The following is a 14,018-nucleotide window of genomic DNA, read 5'->3' on the forward strand; positions in this document are numbered from 1 at the left end:
TATCTAGAACATTCAGTGTATTGACGTTATGCAAAGATATTTTCTGCTTAATTAACACAACATTGTAAATCAACTATACATCAAAGTTTTGTTTTTTTTTTTTTAAAGATACAAAAAAAGAGAGGCATATAAATTCCAAGGAACATTTGGTTGATTATGTGGGGAGACACACATTCAATTGGCTGGTCCTTTGCTTATAATGTTTTTAAACCCTTTTTCTGAAAGCAAAACATGACTTAGTAGTTTCTAAGGGATTAGCAACACTTGGTTCATCTTATTTTCATTAAGCAATATTTTTTTTTTCTGAACAAAAAATATTTTCTGCTTATATTTAACATGAATTTAGGCTTTAGGCTGAATGATATGCAGGTTTTTCCCTATAAGAATGTCTGGTGGCTATTTTCTCTCCAGGGATGTGAGATGATTTTTCATGGTGCAACAGAGTATGGAATGATTAGCATTCCTGCCTCTGTTCACTAAATCCAGTATTGTTCTCTTCCACAAAATTTTCAAAATGCCCCCTGAGGACCAGTAGCTCTCCTGTTAGAAACACTATTTTAGACTTGGTGGGGGCCAGAAAAGACAAATTCTACTGGGCACTGAAGTACCCCAGTTATCCCATACAACCGGTGTGGGAGACCAGTGAGGAGCTGTCCCTGGTGCTGCTTAGTCTTCAGTGCAAACTAATTGGATTTATTGTGGATTTGACTAATTCCATTTCCTATCTCCACTCTGACCCCTCTTTGATCATGGCTCCCTGATGCAAAGCTCTAGTTACCAACTTTAGTTTTCTCTATAATTAGAATTAGGTGCCCAATAGCCAGACCACCAGCCGGGCCTCCTGGCCCTGCTTTGGACTGAGAACTCCCCTGAGCAGTGGTGTGGGATCAAAAGGAGGGAAGGATCTCAACTTCTTAGCTGTTTCATAGAAAAGTGCTTGAAGAGGGATTCTGTAAGTTGTGTACCATGTAGCTGGGTGGAACGTGGTTGTTTTCTCACATTTGGATTTAGAAGGGCCTGTGATTGCCATAGTTTGTTCTATATTTGTGAAAAGCCTGTCAGTGCTATACCTTCTGTAGCCAAAACTCCTAACAGGATTTTCTGGAGTGTGAGACTTGTAGAAGTTCATCTAGCACATGGATGTGGCAGTAAGTAGCATTGGCTCATTTGGTGAGATAATTAATTCTTTCTCAGTTTTCTTTTAATCCCTTTAGGATATCAGGAACACAATCTCAGTTTGGGGCTAGTGTGTCTTTCACACCTGTCTAACACTTGATAATCTCCTATGTTAACAAACAAAGGGCGGGCTTCAGGCTCAGAGCCCACAGCAGGGGACAGTATTAATGAGACTTTAATGGCCGTGTTTTCTCTGCTTTGTAATTATTTTCATGATTACTCTGCATTTATGGCAGGTGATACTGATTTTCCAGTTTGGTAGTAATACCAAGTTTTCTTTCAAAATCAATTTTAGTAAAAAGAAGAGGTAATTTAAAGAAATACATTACGTTTAGCATAGGTGTTAACACAGATGTAGCTTGCAAAGAAGGTGGTACATGTGGAACTGGTGTTTAGGAAATATTGCCATTTTGTGTCATTCGAGGGGCAGGTGCCTGGGTGTAGAACAAGTTGAGGGCCAGAGGCAGGCCATACTCTCAGGATGTTGGCTGGTTGTCAGTTCATTAACTTCTTGGTTTCTTGCACAGACCCTCTGAAGACTATTTACTGTTCTTGTTGCTGTCCTCATCCCTGGATAAGGAAGCAGCATGTTAATGCCTCCTATAATCGTTGATGGATGGCCCCAGCCTGTCAGTCTCTGACACTTTGAGTGTTCAGTAATTTCATTATCTGTCCATTTCTCTACTCTTTGCAGCCTAGCACTTACGACAAGGTGGCATCCATCCCTAATGACATGGGATGGGCTGAGATTCCCAAGGATCATTCTGTCTTTAGAAGAGAGAAAATTTATTGAGAGGAGGCATTTCCTTTTTTTCCCTCCCTAGTCTAGAACAAAGCAAGAAGCTGGGCCAAGAACATTTTCTGCTGCAAAAATAGAGAAGAATAAAAAGCCTAGGTAAGAGGTCTCTAAAGTGAAACTATTAGTGACAAATGACAGTTATTGAGGTAAGTGTTTTCTAACTCAAGATAGAGTTAAGTGTTTTTTTTTTTTACAACAAATATCGATGTAGATTGGATGCCCCCCAAATAAATAATATCAAAGGAGCCACATTTTCCTTTGGTTTGATGGAGCCAAACTGTTTGCCAAGCCACTCTTGGCCAATTTTGCTGCTCGAAAAAAGATCAGAATCAAGGCTGATTTTTTTAAAAATAGAGAGTACATAAGTGTGCTGGGTACCTGTAATATTGGCTGTAATCACTTGACTAATCCCTATATGCTACCTACATTTATTTCACCTAATATTTATAGCAAACTCTAGCATCAGAGAGGTTAAGCTTCAGAGAAGTTAATTGCCCAAATCAACATAGCAAGCAGGGTGGGACAATGATTTGAATTTCATATCTCCAACTAATGTCTTTACATCCAGAGTCTATGCCTTTTGGACCTAGGTGCCTTTTTTTTCTAGCCTGGGTTGAAATATAAACCTCTTCCCCTTTTAATTTCAAAACTCTCCCATTGAGAAGAATCACCTTGGGAGATTGCCAAAAATAAATCATCTTGGGTGTTTTTAAAAAAAGAAAAAGAAAAAACACACATACATAGCTTCGTGAGCCTTAACCTACATCTTCTGAGTCAACATTTCTGAGGGCCAGGTCTTGTCATATTTCTAACAAGCTTGACTGGGGTGTATAGTCATCAGGAAAGTTGTGGGAAAGGTGCATAATCTCATGGGGCAATGCCAGGATTGATTTTCAAAATATTTAATAACCTGCATAGGCTTGGGCTCTGCCCAGTTAGAAAGGACCCTACCTGCAGCTAAAGTGGAGTCTTAGAGGTCCTCTCAATGCCACACCTTAGTCACTTAGGGATAGGAGGAGAGCAAATTGGAAGCATGTCTGGAAGATGGGACAAATGGGGGGCTTGGAGCAATAACTTTTTACTGATGTCAATGTTTTAACTGGTGTGCCTATACTGGTGAGTGCCAATTGAGTATCAGCCCTAGTAACCTTCATATGGGAGACCACAAATGGATGGTAAGGCCTTCTTTTTCTTAAATTCCTTATTTCTCAAAAACCTTGAGCTATCTGCATGAGAATCACAGGGAAGCTCTTTTTCAAAATGCAAATTTGATACCATTACACACCTATGAGTATGGCGAAAATCCAAAACACTGACAACACCAAATGCTGGCAAGGATGTGGAGCAACAGGAAAGCTCATTCATTGCTGATGGGGATGCAAAGTGGTACAGCCACTTTGGAAGACAGTTTGGCAGCTTCTTACAAAACTAAATGTACTCTCACCATATGATCCAGCCATCATGCTTCTTGGTATTTAACCAAATGAGTTGAAAACATATGTCCACACAAAACCCTGCATATGGATGTTTATAGCAGCTTTGTTCATAATTGCCAAGACTTGGAAGCGACCAAAATGTCCTTTAGGAGGTAAATGGATATACAAATTGTGGTACATCCATACAATGGAATATTATTTGGCATTAAGAAAAACAGGAACTAACATGCTATGAAAAGACAGAGAGGAACCTAAAATGCATATCACTAAATGAAAGAAGCCAGTCTGGAAAGACTGTACTGTATGATTCCAACTGTATGATGGTTTGGAAAAGGCAAAACTATATAGACAATGAGAAGATCAGTGGTTTCCAGGGGTTAAGGCAGAGGGAGGGACGGAAGATTTTTAGAGCAGTGAAAGGATTCTGTATGCTTCTGTGGTGGTGGATACAGACCATAATGCATTTGTCAAAACCCAATGTGTGTACATATCCAAGAGTGAATATAAACAATGGGCTTTGGACCAGCTTTGCTATGAACCACTGCCTAATTCATCTAGCTGGGACTGACTTCTTCTATCCCCTAGGTTTACAAATTGCTTTCCCCTCCACTCCATTTATGTACTTTCACTTGTTTTAGCATAGAAAGGCATGTTTTCCCTTTTTTGGCTGTACCTGAGGTGTATAAAAGTTCCTGGGCCAGGGATCAAATCTGAGCTACAGTTGCAACCTACACCACAGCTGTGGCAATGCCAGATCCTTAACCCACTACGCTAGGCCCGGGATGGAACCCGCACTGCCACAGAAACAATGCTGGATCCTTAACCCACTCTTTCGCAGTGGGGACTCCAAAAGACAGTTTTAATGATGTGGTGAGGGTCACAGCCAGATGGCCTGGGTTCAGATTTCATATCAGCACCTTGTTGTTGGTTGTTACTTAAGCTGTTCATACCCAGACTTCCTCATCTATAAACACAAGGGAATTAAGAGGGCCTGTCTCACAGTGAACTTCAGATAGGGCACAGCAGCCCGTATTAATCTTTTTCTCCTTTTCCTCTTCCCTTGGAGGGAGACAGTGGAAGGCAGTGGAAGGCCCTGCAACCCAGCAGATCTTTGATTTTGACCTTGGAAAAATTAACCTTTTCAAACCATAATTTCCTCATTGGTAAAAGGAATGTAAAAATGCCTCCCTTTTAATGTAATTCTGAGGGTGAAAAATACCACCCCTGGCTCAGTTGGTACTAATATCCCGTTTGTGCCGCCACTCATGCTGCCATAGACCCATGAGCGTGTGATTGAACGAATGACGTACTGCAGTGCAGCACAGAGAGAGTCTTTGCAGGTAAGATGCGAATCTGTTGTGAACATAATTTTTACATCTCAGAACTTTAATCTGGGCATGTCTGTTCTGAAGCAGAGCCTGAAAGGAGAAACCAAAGCATCAAGTGATACAGTTCATTCTAATACCCACATCGTGCATGGATTTACAGATAGGTAGATGCTTACAGCATCATTGTAGTAGATAGCAAGGGCAAGCTTCAGATCCCCTTAAAAACTGGTGAAATTTTATCACTTCTGAAGGTCTTAAGTTTAAATACTGATAAGAATAGAACTTAACAATGATTTGTGAAAGATCCTGGCTGCTTTGATGCTAAAATGGGAATTGTATTCTCTGACATCTACTTCCCATTTCCAGCTCACTAAGCAATTGCTCACATTCTCTCTTTTCACTTTATTATATTTTAAGACATTTTAAATATTTGGGTGAATCATTCTCAGTAATTAGATGTAGTGATTAGAATAGCTTTTATATTCCAAGGCATTACATTTCCTTTATACACCACAACATCATCATTTTCAGTAATGACCTAGTATTTAGCAACGGTTTCATAAAGATTCTGGATCCCTGAAGCCAAGAGAGAATGAGCCTGTCAGGTGATAGGAATGGAGGATCTAAAATCCTATTCTGCCTGTATCTCACAATTGAATCATCCCAGATGAGAAAATAGAAAAGAAGAAAAACTGAAAAAGGGAGTTCTATCTCTCAACAGAGATATAACTTCTACAAGGTTGTTTCTCAACATCTTGCACTAGTTGTTAGAATTGAGATAGCGCTTTTCAGTATGAGCCGATAGATCTCTTTGGGATTTAAAGAACTAGATATGAGGCTGTGGGTTCCACCAGAAAGCAATGGCTCGTCCTGGGAATAGCCTGGAAGCAGCAGTGTTGGGAAATAGAGAGTGAGGAGGACTGTGAAATCCTACTTCCGGCTCTTAGCCCATATGGAGCAAAAGCAGAGAGGAAAGAAATTCCATGCTGTCAGAGTCTCAGTTAAGGATACAGTTGGGATCTGTTGAGCATCAGCAGCATTCTTTTCCCTGAAAAATGAAGCATGAACAGAACCTGCTACTGTTCAAAGCTACTGAAAATTTCTCTCTCTCTCTCTCTCTTTTTTTTTTTTTTTTGTCTATTTTAGGGTTGCACCTGAGGCATGTGGAGGTTACCAGGCTAGGGGTCGAATCGGAACTACAATTGCCAACCTATGTCAGAGCCACAGCAACATGAGATTTAAGCCATGTCTCAGACGTACACCATAGCTCATGGCAATGCCAGATCCTAAATCCGCTAAGCAAGGCCAGGGATTGAGCCCACATCCTCATGCATCCTAGTTGGGTTTGTTAACTGCTGAACCATGAAGGGAACTCCCCAAAGCTGCTGACAACTTCAGAAGGTCAGAGAGGTCACTCTTCTGGTGTTGGGGATGGGAGTCATGTGCTCATAGAAGACCTTAGAGTGGCACCAAATTGAGTGTTTTCCACGTTTTCTCTTTCCCTCCTGCAGCCCTGGTAGGTTAGGTCGTACACATCTGTTACCATGATACCCAGAAGGCTGAGGCTCAAACAAGATGGAGATTCCTTTATGTCCCAGGTTCAGGTGTTGGTGGGAGTCCTGGGAGGCGAGGTGGCTCTCCTCCACCAGGTCATCTAGAAACCTGGACTCCTTCTGTCTCATTGGTCTCCTAGCCTCTCAGTTTATCTTTTCTATATGGTTGAAGGTAGCTACTGTCATGCCCATACTCATGGTGGGACAGAGAACAATCAATTTCTTTTTAAGGATGTGGCTCAAAAATCACACATCACTGTGCTCTCGTCCAAAAAATATTAGTCTCATGATCACTTCTAGTTGCAAGGAAACTGGGAAATGAAGTTTCTAGCAGGAAAGAGGCTAAAATGTGGTGGGAGGGGTTCCAGTTGTGAAAGGAACGAAGGGGATGGTGTTGGTAGTTTGTGCCCCAGATCTCGTCCCGTTTTCAGTCCATGGCCTTTTAATTCTGCTGTCATGTCCTTTAGAGTTCCTCAGATAACTCTCAGAAGCTGCCCAAAGGGGAATGGAGACGCTTGTGGTTGAGCATTCAGGCTCTAAACCTCTCCTCAATCGGCTCACCTTGATTTTACTTGTTTTATGCCTTGGATTTTCACATCAATTTCTTTTAAAGAAAGATTTCCTGGACTGAAATATTTTTGAAAACCTCTGCACTAAGCACTTTTTATAATCCTCTGTATCACCCATCACTGGCACTTTTTTTTCCTTCTGCCTTATCACCTCTCTTCTCTTCCTGGGTGTTTCTGGGTTGCTGTTTATAAGGAACGCATTTATGTTCCTGTGCAAGTCCCCAGGCTCATTTACTCACTCAAGCTCTCACGGCAGGTGAGTGACCCCATTTTTGCTTCTGGATTTTCTTGAAAGGTAGTGTTTTTTTTCCCTGATCCCTTTCTCCTCCAGCTATTCCTTGGAGGGTCCTCTGCCTCCTCCAAGGCTCAAGGTCTCCCTCCTTGAATAAATTTACTGCTGTCACAAAGATCTTCTCTAACTCCTGGCTAAAGCCTGTTTGAAACTCCAGGGAAAGAGCTATTATCTTATTGCTTATCACACAATGCTATCACACAATGCTAGGACCCAAATCAATGCCAAGGGGTTTGGTCTGTATACATCACCCAATCACCAATTTACCTCCAGTTCTCTGGTTATTTTGTGAAGTCAGAGGGTTCTGTTATGTCAGTAATGATAACTTGACATTGCTTAGTGCTTTACAATCTTCACAGCTTTTTTTTTTTTTTTTTTTTTTTTTTTTGCACATGGAGCTTCTCATTTGATTTTATTAAGTACCTGGAACGTAGAATTTTCATCATTCTCAATTTAAAGATGAGGATACAGGTGGTAATCAAAGGTCAAGGAAATTGCCCAAGCCACACAACTGCTAAGAGGCAGAATTAGGATTTGAAGTCAATTCTTTCAAGCTCATGTTCCATGTACATAAATTCCTGGTTATATGGATTATAGAGAAGATGAAACAGGCTATTGAAAGTTTCTTTCATGGTCTTTGCTTCATGAGAAGGGCTCAAAGTCAATGTTAGTTTTCTTATTCCATTATTGTACCTGATCCTCTTGTAAAGTGGCTTACTTAACATTATTTCATATACTCGTGTAAACTTGGAAGGGCAAGGCAGGCATGGTTATGTGCTTTATACAAATATGGATACTGAGGTTAAAATAGGTGCAGTGACTGCCATTGTTACATAATTAACAAAAATCCATCATCTGGAGCTTAATGCAGTCTCTTTCCATGAGCTTATTAACTGCATCACTAACGTGGGATATTAATGCATTTATTTGAAAAGTTAGTATTCAATCTTTAGATGTTAACAAAGATCCTGGTAGAGATAGGATAAGATTCAGACAACTGACGTCATTCCCTGGATCTAGAACAGATGCCAAATCATAGGAATTGGGCAAACTTAGTTGATTTCTACCAGAAATGGACTGACTGGTAGGTGTGAGCTTCTTGTGTTCCTTAGGAAAGGCTGACATTAGACACTGCAGTTTCATTCATTCATTTGTACATTGATTTATTCATTCAAATAAGTAGGGTTTAGATAAGTGGACAAATGGTGGAAGACAAACCATGAGTGTCACCCTTAGCGGATTCCCAGGTGCTGCATGGAACTAATTCAGTTTTCTGATAAGCCCATCCAACCCTAAGGAGCACCTACTCTATGTGAGTCATCACAGGGCCATAACCATGGCCCTGTATCTCAGTTTCTCACCCTCGAATACAAGGAAAGAGACATGTCCACACAGAACTAATATAACTAGAATGTGATTTGGTGCTAGAAGAAATAGAATCAAAATTGTCCTGAGAGCACAGAGGACAATGAGAATAATTCCAATTAGACCTGGGGAAGGCTTTGTGGGAGGGGAGCCATATCAAGAAGGAACATGTGCCGTGGCTTAGAAGTGGAAAATGACATGGCTCATAGTCAGAAAATCTTAATTTTCCACATGTAGTTTCCATGTAGTCTTGGCTAGAAAATATTAATACAGAGGTAGGCTGTGGTCCATTTCAGGCGTTTTGAAGTGGAGCCAAAGTGTCACCCTAAGGGGGAAGGACTTCTCTTGGAGGCAGTGGGAAATATGGGGGGCTTTCTGAGTGTTGGGGGGCAGGAGCTGAGAAGGCTCTAAGATTAAGACCAGGCATCATCATTTTCTTTTGCAGGGTGGAAATTGTGGGTTGTGAGTACAGAGAGGGGTCTGATATAATGCATGACCACAGCCCCCTTCTTCCATCCTTTTTCCTATTTGCTGACACTCCATTTCCATCACTCTCCCACCTTCCCATGACCTGCCTTCTTTTCTTGGCTTAGTAGCCAGGGCCCCTCTCTTCACACCACATGGCCCCCCCACCCGCCTTTACCCTCGCACAGAATTTATTTCTCTTCCTCCTGGTCCTTTTTCCCTTTCACTATTTATCCTAATATCTATTTACCCCCTCTCTCTTTTTTTAATGAATAAATATCAGACTTTTTTTAACCTTTATCTTGGATATTTTGCTTATCTTCCAACAGATGACCTCAATCTTCATTTTTAAGGGAGATGGGGTGTTAGGGAAGAAGTTATGAATATTTGCAGATGATTTTTTTTTCCACTTTTAAACTTTCTATAAAGTAGGTAGAGTTATCCTTAGCTTCTGGATGAGGAAACTGAGCCACAGAGAGGCCAAGTATTCTCCCTAAGACCACACAGCTAGTAATTGGTAGAGACAGAAACCTAAACAGGGTATTTATGACTCGACCCTGTTCTAGGTCTTTCTTTCCAGGCTGTTTCCTCTCAGTTAATTTCCTGTGTGCCCAGAGGGTAAGTCTAGGCACAGAGAGGTAGGGGGCTTAGTTACAAGGGAAACAGTACAATAATGAATTCTTGATGCAAATTAACAGCAAGGTGACGTCTCTAAATGTGACTAACAGTTCTGTCAGCCCTAGAACCCTCTTCAGTGGCAGTGAACCTGGAGTAATATTGCCAGAGGCACTGTACATCAGAACAACTCTTTGGAAGTCAGTGTGGCAGGAAGTACCCAAAACTACAACACTGATCATGATCACTGACTCAGTCATGCCACACCTTGGAATTTATCCTTTAGACTTGTTCAAAGACGAAAAGATGCTAAATTCATAAGGAAATAATTTTTTTTTCTTGAAAAATAAAACATAATAAGGTATGTTCCCTAGTAACAATCATAATCATGGTGAAGGCTTTATGGCAAAATGGGAATACATTTACAATAGGTTAGGGGTAAATGAAAAGGTAGCTCAAAATGTTCTATCTACTTAATTATAGGTCTGTACAATGGCGTAAATTCACCCTTCCAGAAAAGAACATAGAGTTAAGTACAGTTTTGTCCGGATATATGCCCAATGCATGGTCATTGCAGCATATTCACAATAGCCAGGACATGGAAACAATCCAAATGTCTATCAACAGATGATTGGATTTGGAAGATGTGGTATATATACACAATGGAATACTACTCAGCCATAAAAAAGAATGACATAATGCCATTTGCAGCAACATAGATGGGACTAGAGAATCTCCTACTGAGTGAAATGAGTCAGAAAGACAAAGACAAATACCATATGATATCACTTATAACTGGAATCTAATATCCAGCACAAATGAACATCTCCTCAGAAAAGAAAATCATGGACTTGGAGAAAAGACTTGTGGCTGCCTGATGGGAGGGGGAGGGAGTGGGAGGGATGGGGAGCTTGGGCTTATCAGACACAATTTAGAATAGATTTACAAGGAGATCCTGCTGAGTAGCATTGAGAACTTTGTCTAGATATTCATGTTGCAACAGAACAAAGGGTGGGGAAAAAAATGTAATGTATACATGTAAGGATATCTTGATCCCCTTGCTGTACAGTGGGAAAATAAAATAAAAAAAGAACATAGAGTTAGACATAGTAAGAGGCTAGTGTGCTTGTGGATGACTTTTTTTCCTTCCCCAGATTGTCTTTGGTGTGCTATAGCTTTCGTAATGCCAGCATATGGAAGAGAACCAAGGGACATTTGCCAGATTAGGGTTTGCTCAGAGCTGTTGAGATCAGCTTAGGTCTCCCTTTCCACAAAGGATATTGATAAACTATGGAAAATGCCCTAGACTTCTGGAGCTTTTAGGACAGAGCCAAGTTCTGTAAAACCTATATCCCACATCTTTTACCCTGTGCATCCATGTGTACATCGAGTGTTCGAACGTGTGTGTGTGTTGCTCTGGTTTGTGTTTGTGGAGACTTCATCCTCCCACTGTTCATTCCTTCAGTCTCAGCTGAAAGATAAGGTAGAACAGATTCTTTTTGGGGGGTTTCTCAGGCCATGGAGAGGTTTTAGGGAAGCCACAGATACCCTATTATTGAGCAGAAAATTTTATGTGAAGTATATGTTTCTGTGGAGAAAGGATCATCATTTAATGATTTTCTCTAAGAGCTCTTTGAGCCTTTACATTTGAGAGAACTGAAATCATCAAGGACAGAAAGTGCTAACAGACTGGAAAGAGAGGTGTAGTCTTCTGAAAGTTTAAGAACCGCATGTCTAGGAATTCCCATCGTGGCTCAGTGGTTAACGAATCTGACTAGGAACCATGAGCTTGCAGGTTCAATCTTTGGCCTTGCTCTGTGGGTTAAGGTTCTGGCGTTGCCGTGAGCTGTGGTGTAGGTCACAGACACGGCTTGGATCCTGCTTTGCTGTGGCTCTGGCGTAGGCCGACGGCTACAGCTCCGATTAGACCCCTAGCCTGGGAACCTCCATATGCCGCTAGTGCGGCCCTAGAAAAAGTGAAAAGACAGGGAAAAAAAAATAGAATCATGTGTCTAGAGTGTCTCCAATTGGTGGTGGGGAAGCAGCATCTGTCCTCTAAGTGCATTCTCCATCTCTTTTCTCCTTTTTTTTTTTTTTTTTAATTGAGGTTGATTTTTATAGTTGAACTTTCTGCTTATGAGGGTGACAGCCCAGAAGTTAAAATCATTCTGTGGCTCCCAACATTTGCTGCTCTCCCAGCTTATAACAGATGGATTTATAGCTATTATTCCATAGAATATGATGTGTGATGAGGTTGTCCTCACATGAGAAAAAAACCTTCATAATTTACCTTCAGATCTGGGTTTGAGTGAGTGCTGGGAGGCCTGACTCTGCCATGGTGTGAAATGGATTCCCAGGAAGGGGTATGGCTCAGTTGTCTGACCTTTGCAGCATATTTAAATATATATTATGGTATTCACGGTAGTAAATAACATAGCTAAGGTTATACACAGATCAGAGCTGAGGGAAACATTTGCAGCAAGCTGTGAGCTGCCCTGGCAAGGAGACAGGCACTTGGCTTTGAACTGGAATTCAGAATCTGGGTGGGGGAGTGTCAGCAAATATTTTCCACATGGGTGCCGGTTACTTTGGCACAGAAAGAACTAAGACTCCCAAAGCAGAAGAAGCTGGTTCTGTTGATTCAGGGTACACTCTGCTTTTGTGAGGCTGTGGAAGATATGAGTGGATCTTTATTTATTTATGTATTTATTAAGCATTTATGTAGCACACATAGTGTACTGGGCACCATTTTCTGTGCTAAGGATGTAAAGACATAGCCTCTGCCTTTGGCTAGCTAACAGTGAAATAAACGTGGATATTAATGAATAAGTTATGATAATGTGTGTTTCATTAGAATCAAGTATTGAACACAGAGATAGCATATAAGGACAGATTAGAGGGAGTGACTAACCCTGTAGGGAGCTCAGGGAGAGCTGAAATTGTGGAGGTAAAAATGACTTAGGTTTTAAAGGATGAATAAGAGTTCACCTATAATAAATGACAGGGTAGGACATTCTATATGGAGGGAAGAACATATATAAAAAGCTTGGAGGTAGGAAAGAGAATCAGGCATGGATAAAGACAGTTTGCTGCTGCCTTCCTGTAAGTAAACTGGTGGGAACTCTCAGTAGAAGAGAAGACAGCAGCCCATCATAAATGGGCAGTGTGTGCTGTATTATCAAGGAAAATAAACTAACATTTACTAAACACTTTATACCGGCTCATCTATTAAGCACCTAGATACATAATCTCATTTAATGCACACAACTCTCTGAAGTAGGTGCTTGCATTATCTTCATTTTACTGTCAAGGAAAGAGAGACTCTGAGAAGTAACGTAACTTGTCAAAGGGCACGTAGCAGAGCTGGATTGATGGTAACTTGGAGAAGTGTTAGTGATGGTGACTGAGAGAAATAATTGGATTTGAGACATATTTAGGTGGCAAAATCAATGGAACTGAATGGGACATTGGGTATAGAAGGATGCAGGGGAGGGCAAAGAAGTTGAGGATGATTTCTAGATCTTTGTCACGTGTCACGGAAAGGAAAGCCATGATACTTAAGAGTGTTAGAGGTTCTGGGAGAGAGAACATGGATTCAGTTTTAAGTGTGCTGAATTTTTGATTCCTTTAAGATATACAAACAGATGTAAAAGCTGAAATGAAAGTCCATTGTAATTTATCTCCCAACACTTAGTGGCTTAAGAGAACATTTAATTGGTTTACGATTCTTTTGAGTTGGCAGCTTGGGCTGGGCCCAGCTGGTCAGTTGTTCTGGTCTTGGCTGGGCTTCCTCACGCATCTGTTCCCTCGCACCTGTCAGCTGTGTGGCTCTGCTCCTGGCAGGTGGCTGGTCGTGAGTGTCATCCTTCAGCAGGCTAAGCCAGAGTGTTCTCATGGTACCAGGCAGCCTTTCAGAGGAGCAAGAAAAACATGCCATGTCTCTGGAGGCCTGGGCGAAGAACTAGAACACCTTTCTTCTGCCATGATCTTATCAGGAAGTCACAAGCCACAAGCCAGCCCAGATTCAAAGGTTGGGGTGGAAGACCTTCACTCATGCCTTGCCCATCCTCATGTAACAGGCATTATTTGGTCATCTGTTTTGTGGGCTAGCCACTCTACTAGCTGCTGGAGATACAGAAATGAACATAGTGTCACCCCAGCTCTTGAGGGTAAGGAAAATCCTGGACCTGTTTGTGGTGAAGGTGAAGTTACTCTGTGTGTCCCAGTCTCCACCCAGTGTCCTTTATCTGACATCCTCCTGATGTAAGCACTGTTGAAGCCTCAGCCCTCGGGAGCAGGGACTGTTTCCCGTAGGTGTGCAGGAAATGTGTCACCCACCAGTGGGACGGGCTATTTCTGAACACACTTTAGACAGAAAGCACGTTCGCCTGTGAGCAGAGCCATATGCCACATCTTGAAT

At 41.4% G+C, this 14,018-nt stretch overlaps 1 protein-coding gene across 8 annotated transcripts in view; it reads left to right on the plus strand.

The window, feature by feature from the left end:
* The window catches only part of SORCS3 (sortilin related VPS10 domain containing receptor 3), a 612,545-nt gene that overhangs the window by 140,406 nt on the left and 458,121 nt on the right, over positions 1 to 14,018 (plus strand). For 2 of the 8 annotated variants that reach the window (XM_084993363.1, XM_084993361.1), the window contains exon 2: positions 2,001 to 2,071. The exons of the other annotated variants lie outside the window; for them this stretch is intronic. The gene's annotated coding sequence lies outside the window, so the exon portion shown is untranslated. The remainder of the gene's footprint in view (positions 1 to 2,000; positions 2,072 to 14,018) is intronic. 8 annotated transcript variants of the gene reach the window in all.

Source organism: Sus scrofa, chromosome 14, assembly GCF_054392235.1.
Source record: "Sus scrofa isolate SSC_HxYL_T2T_F1_AM1 chromosome 14, Sscrofa_HxYL_maternal_Yorkshire_Landrace_v2.0, whole genome shotgun sequence".
NCBI classification, from domain to species: domain Eukaryota; kingdom Metazoa; phylum Chordata; class Mammalia; order Artiodactyla; family Suidae; genus Sus; species Sus scrofa.